Below are 7,634 nucleotides of genomic sequence, written 5' to 3'. Positions count from 1 at the left end.
AACCCTGACCCTGACCCTGATCCTGACATTGAACCTGACCCTAACCTTAACCCTAAACACTAATACCTGACCCTGACCCCAACCCTAAACCTGACGCTGACCCTGACCCTAAACCCTAAACACTGACCTGACCCTGACCCTAACCCTAACCCGAACCCTGACCCGAACCCGAAACCTAACCCTAACCCTAACCTAACCCTAAACCTAACCCTAACCCTAACCCTAACTCTACCTGAACCCTAACCCTAAACCAAACCCTAACCCTAACCCTAAACCGAACCCGAACCCGACCCGAACCCTAACCCGAAACCTAACCCTGACCCTGACCCTGACCATGACCCTGACCCTAACCCTCACCCTAAACCCTTAAACTTGACCCTGAACGTAACCTTAAACCTAACCCTGACCCTGACCCTAAACCCTAAACCCTGACACTGACCCTGACCCTCACCCTAACCCGAACCCTGACCCGAACCCGTACACTAACCCTGACGTTAACTTCAACCCGAACCCTAACCCGAACCCTAACCCTAAGCAGAACCCTAGCCCTAACCTGAAACCTAAACCTAACCCGAACCCTAAACGTAAAGCTAACCCTAACCCTAACCCTAACCCTAAACATAACCTGACCCTAACCCTAACCCGAACCCTAACTGTAACCCATACCATAACCCGAACCCGAACCCTTACTCGAACCCTAACCCTAAGCCGAACGCTAACCCGAACCCTAACCCTAACCCCATCCCTAAGCCGAACCGGTACCCGACCCGAACCGTAAACCGAACCCGAACCCTAACCCTGACCCTGACCCTGAGCCTGACATTGACCCTGACCCTAACATTAACCCTAAACACTAATACCTGACCCTGACCCCAACCCTAAAATTGACGCTGACCCTGACCCTAAACCCTAAACACTGACCTGACCCTGACCATAACCCTAACCCGAACCCTGACCCGAACCCGAAACCTAACCCTAACCCTAACCCTAACCCTAACCCTAACCCTACCCGAACCCTAACCCTAAACCAAACCCTAACCCTAACCCTAACCCTAAACCGAACCCGAACCCGACCCGAACCCTAACCCGAAACCTAACCCTGACCCTGACCCTGACCATGACCCTGACCCTAACCCTCACCCTAAACCCTTAAACCTGACCCTGAACGTAATCTTAAACCTGACCCTGACCCTGACCCTAAACCGTAAACCCTGACACTGACCCTGACCCTCACCCTAACCCGAACCCTGACCTGAACCCGAACACTAACCCTGACGTGAACTTCAACCCGAAACCTAACCCGAACCATAACCCGAACCCTAACCCTAACCCTAATCGTAACCCTAACCCGAACACTAACCCTGAAGTGAACTTGAAGCTGAACCCTAACCTTAAACCAAACCCTAACCCTAACCCTAACCTGAACCCTCAGCCTAACCCGAACCGTAACCCTAACCCTAAACCTCAGCCTAACCCTAACCCTAACCCTAAACCTAACCCTACCCGAACCCTAACCCGAACCCGAACCCTAGCCCTAAAACGAACCCTAACCCTAACGTTTACCCTAACCCTAACGCGAACCCTAACCAGAACCCGAACCCGAACCCTAATCCTAACTCATACAATAACCTGAATTCTAACCCAAACCAGAACCCGAACCAGAACACGAACCCGAACCCTAACCCTAACCCTTACCCCGAACCATATCCTGAATCCTAACCCGAACCCTAACCCTAACTTGAACTCTAGCCCTAACCCGAACCCTAAACCTAATCCTAACCCAAACCCGAAACCTAACCCTGACGCGAACCTGAACCCGAACCCGAACCCCGAACATGAACCCGAAACCAAACCCCTAACCCTAACCCTGACCCTGACCCTCACCCTAACCCGAACCCTCACCCGAACCCGAACAGTAACTCTGACGCAAACTTCAAACCGAAACCTAACCCGAACCCTAACCTGAACCCTAACCCTAACCCTAATCATAACCCTAATCCGAACACTAACCCTGACGTGAACTTGAACCCGAACCCTAACCATAAACCAATGCCTAACCCTATGCCTGACCTGAACCCTCAGCCTAACCCGAACCCTAACCCTAACCCTAAACCTCAGCCTAACCCTAACCCTAACCCTAAACCAAACCCTAACCCTCAGCTTAACCCTAACCCTAACCCTAAACCGAACCCTCACCGGAACCCTAGCCCTAACCCGAACACTAACCCTAACCCTAATCCTAACCCTGACCCTAACCCTAACCCTAAACCCTAAAACCTGACCCTGACCCTAACCCTAACCCTGACCCTGACCCTAAACCTAACGCTGACCCTGACCCTGACCCTAATCCCTAAACCCTGACCCTGACCCTGATCCTAACCCGAACCCGAACCCTAACCCTAAGCAGAACCCTAGCCCTAACCTGAAACCTAAACCTAACCCGAACCCTAAACGTAAAGCTAACCCTAACCCTAACCCTAACCCTAAACCTAACCTGACCCTAACCCTAACCCGAACCCTAACTGTAACCCATACCATAACCCGAACCCGAACCCTTACTCGAACCCTAACCCTAAGCCGAACGCTAACCCGAACCCTAACCCTAACCCTAACCCTAACCCTAACCCTAACCCTAACCCTAAACCTAACCCGACCCTAACCCTAACCCTAACCCTAACCTAACCCTAACCCTAACCCTAAACCGAACCCGAACCCTTACTCGAACCCTAACCCTAAGCCGAACGCTAACCCGAACCCTAACCCTAACCCCATCCCTAAGCCGAACCGGAACCCGACCCGAACCGTAAACCGAACCCGAACCCTAACCCTGACCCTGACCCTGATCCTGACATTGAACCTGACCCTAACCTTAACCCTAAACACTAATACCTGACCCTGACCCCAACCCTAAACCTGACGCTGACCCTGACCCTAAACCCTAAACACTGACCTGACCCTGACCCTAACCCTAACCCGAACCCTGACCCGAACCCGAAACCTAACCCTAACCCTAACCTAACCCTAAACCTAACCCTAACCCTAACCCTAACTCTACCTGAACCCTAACCCTAAACCAAACCCTAACCCTAACCCTAAACCGAACCCGAAACCCGACCCGAACCCTAACCCGAAACCTAACCCTGACCCTGACCCTGACCATGACCCTGACCCTAACCCTCACCCTAAACCCTTAAACTTGACCCTGAACGTAACCTTAAACCTAACCCTGACCCTGACCCTAAACCCTAAACCCTGACACTGACCCTGACCCTCACCCTAACCCGAACCCTGACCCGAACCCGTACACTAACCCTGACGTTAACTTCAACCCGAACCCTAACCCGAACCCTAACCCGAACTCTAACCCTAACCCTAATCGTAACCCTAACCCGAACACTAACCCTGAAGTGAACTTGAAGCCGAACCCTAACCTTAAACCAAACCCTAACCCTAACCCTAACCTGAACCCTCAGCGTAACCCGAACCGTAGCCCTAACCCGAAACCTCAGCATAACCCTAACCCTAACCCTAACCCTGATGCAAACTTCAACCCGAAACCTAACCCGTACCCTAAACCGAACCCTAACCCTAACCCTAATCATAACCCTAATCCGAACACTAACCCTGACGTGAACTTGAACCCGAACCCTAACCTTAAACCAATCCCTAACCCTAACCCTAACCTGAACCCTCAGCCTAACCCGAACCCTAACCCTAACCCTAAACCTCAGCCTAACCCTAACCCTAACCCTAAACCAAACCCTAACCCGAACACAAACCCTAATCCTAACCCTAAACCGAACCCGAACCCTAACCCTAACCCTAACCCTAACCCTCAGCTTAACCCTAACCCTAACCCTAAACCGAACCCTAACCAGAACCCTAGCCCTAACCCGAACACTAACCCTAACCCTAATCCTAACCCTGACCCTAACCCTAACCCTAAACCCTAAAACCTGACCCTGACCCTAACCCTAACCCTGACCCTGACCCTAAACCTAACGCTGACCCTGACCCTGACCCTAATCCCTAAACCCTGACCCTGACCCTGATCCTAACCCTAACCCGAACCCTAACCCTAAGCAGAACCCTAGCCCTAACCTGAAACCTAAACCTAACCCGAACCCTAAACGTAAAGCTAACCCTAACCCTAACCCTAACCCTAAACATAACCTGACCCTAACCCTAACCCGAACCCAAACCCTAACTGTAACCTGTACCCTAACCCGAACCCGAACCCTTACTCGAACCCTAACCCTAAGCCGAACGCTAACCCGAACCCTAACCCTAACCCCATCCCTAAGCCGAACCGGAACCCGACCCGAACCGTAAACCGAACCCGAACCCTAACCCTGACCCTGACCCTGATCCTGACATTGACCCTGACCTTAACTTTAACCCTAAACACTAATACCTGACCCTGACCCCAACCCTAAACCTGACGCTGACCCTGACCCTAAACCCTAAACACTGACCTGACACTGACCCTAACCCTAACCCGAACCCTGACCCGAACCCGAAACGTAACCCTAACCCTAACCTAACCGTAACCTTAACCCTAACCCTACCCGAACCCTAACCCTAAACCAAACCCTAACCGTAACCCTAACCCTAAACCGAACCCGAACCCGACCCGAACCCTAACCCGAAACCTAACCCTGACCCTGACACTGACCATGCCCCTACCCTAACCCTCACCCTAATCCCTTAAACCTGACCCTGAACGTAACCTTAAACCTGACCCTGACCCTGACCCTAAACCCTAAACCCTGACACTGACCCTGACCCTCACCCTAACCCGAACCCTGACCCGAACCCGAACACTAACCCTGACGTGAACTTCAACCCGAACCCTAACCCTAACCCGAACCCTAGCCCTAAAACGAACCCTAACCCTAACGTTTACCCTAACCCTAACGCGAACCCTAACCAGAACCCGAACCCGAACCCTAATCCTAACTCGAACAATAACCTGAATTCTAACCCAAACCAGAACCCGAACCAGAACGCGAACCCGAACCCTAACCCTAACCCTTACCCCGAACCATATCCTGAATCCTAACCCGAACCCTAACCCTAACTTGAACCCTAGCCCTAACCCGAACCCTAAACCTAATCCTAACCCAAACCCGAAACCTAACCCTGACGCGAACCTGAACCCGAACCCGAACCCCGAACATGAACCCGAAACCAAACCCCTAACCCTAACCCTGACCCTGACCCTCACCCTAACCCGAACCCTCACCCGAACCCGAACACTAACTCTGACGCAAACTTCAAACCGAAACCTAACCCGAACCCTAACCTGAACCCTAACCCTAACCCTAATCATAACCCTAATCCGAACACTAACCCTGACGTGAACTTGAACCCGAACCCTAACCATAAACCAATGCCTAACCCTAAGCCTGACCTGAACCCTCAGCCTAACCCGAACCCTAACCCTAACCCTAAACCTCAGCCTAACCCTAACCCTAACCCTAAACCAAACCCTAACCTGAACACAAACCCTAATCCTAACCCTAAACCGAACCCGAACCCTAACCCTAACCCTAACCCTAACCTGAACCCTAACCCTAACCCTAATCATAAGCCTAATCCGAACACTAACCCTGACGTGAACTTGAACCCGAACCCTAACCATAAACCAATCCCTAACCCTAAGCCTGACCTGAACCCTCAGCCTAACCCGAACCCTAACCCTAACCCTAAACCACAGCCTAACCCTAACCCTAACCCTAAACCAAACCCTAACCTGAACACAAACCCTAATCCTAACCCTAAACCGAACCCGAACCCTAACCCTAACCCTAACCCTCAGCTTAACCCTAACCCTTACCCTAAACCGAACCCTCACCGGAACCCTAGCCCTAACCCGAACACTAACCCTAACCCTAATCCTAACCCTGACCCTAACCCTAACCCTAAACCCTAAAACCTGACCCTGACCCTAACCCTAACCCTGACCCTGACCCTAAACCTAACACTGACCCTGACCCTGACCCTAATCCCTAAACCCTGACCCTGACCCTGATCCTAATCCTAACCCGAACCCTAACCCTAAGCAGAACCCTAGCCCTAACCTGAAACCTAAACCTAACCCGAACGCTAACCGTAACCCTAACCCTAACCCTAACCCTAAGCCTAACCCGACCCTAACCCGAACCCTAACCCGAACCCTAACCCTAACCCTAATCGTAACCCTAACCCGAACACTAACCCTGAAGTGAACTTGAAGCCGAATCCTAACCTTAAACCAAACCCTCACCCTAACCCTAACCTGAAACCTCAGCGTAACCCGAACCGTAACCCTAACCCTAAACCTCAGCATAACCCTAACCCTAACCCTAACCCTGACGCAAACTTCAACCCAAAACCTAACCCGTACCCTAAACCGAACCCTAACCCTAACCCTAATCATAACCCTAATCCGAACACTAACCCTGACGTGAACTTGAACCCGAACCCTAACCTTAAACCAATCCCTAACCCTAACCCTAACCTGAACCCTCAGCCTAACCCGAACCCTAACCCTAACCCTAAACCTCAGCCTAACCCTAACCCTAACCCTAAACCAAACACTAACCCAAACACAAACCCTAATCCTAACCCTAAACCGAACCCGAACCCTAACCCTAACCCTAACCCTAACCCTCAGCTTAACCCTAACCCTAACCCTAAACCGAACCCTAACCAGAACCCTAGCCCTAACCCGAACACTAACCCTAACCCTAATCCTAACCCTGACCCTAACCCTAACCCTAAACCCTAAAACCTGACCCTGACCCTAACCCTAACCCTGACCCTGACCCTGACCCTAAACCTAACGCTGACCCTGACCCTGACCCTAATCCCTAAACCCTGACCCTGACCCTGATCCTAACCCTAACCCGAACCCTAACCCTAAGCAGAACCCTAGCCCTAACCTGAAACCTAACCCTAACCCGAACCCTAACCGTAACCCTAACCCTAACCCTAACCCTAAACCTAACCCGACCCTAACCCTAACCCTAACCCGACCCAAACTGTAACCCGTACCCTAACCCGAACCCGAACCCTTACTCGAACCCTAACCCTAAGCCGAACGCTAACCCAACCCTAACCCTAACCCCATCCCTAAGCCGAACCGGAACCCGACCCGAACCGTAAACCGAACCCGAACCCTAACTCTGACCCTGACCCTGATCCTGACATTGACCCTGACCCTAACCTTAACCCTAAACACTAATACCTGACCCTGACCCCAACCCTAAACCTGAGGCTGACCCTGACCCTAAACCCTAAACACTGACCTGACCCTGACCCTAACCCTAACCCGAACCCTGACCCGAACCCGAAACCTAACCCTAACCCTAACCCTAACCCTAACCCTAACCCTAAGCCTACCCGAACCCTACCCCTAAACCAAACACTAACCCTAACCCTAACCCTAAACCAAACCCGAACGCGACCCGAACCCTAACCCGAAACCTAACCCTGACCCTGACCCTGACCATGACCCTGACCCTAACCCTCACCCTAAACCCTTAAACCTGACCCTGAACCTAACCTTAAACCTGACCCTGACCCTGACCCTAAACCTTAAACCCTGACACTGACCCTGACCCTCACCCTAACCCGAACCCTGATCCGAA

This window comes from Ursus americanus, chromosome 13 (assembly GCF_024610735.1).
Source record: "Ursus americanus isolate L20-20 chromosome 13, mUrsAme1.1.p, whole genome shotgun sequence".
NCBI classification, from domain to species: Eukaryota; Metazoa; Chordata; class Mammalia; order Carnivora; family Ursidae; genus Ursus; species Ursus americanus.
This window is presented reverse-complemented; position numbering follows the sequence as displayed.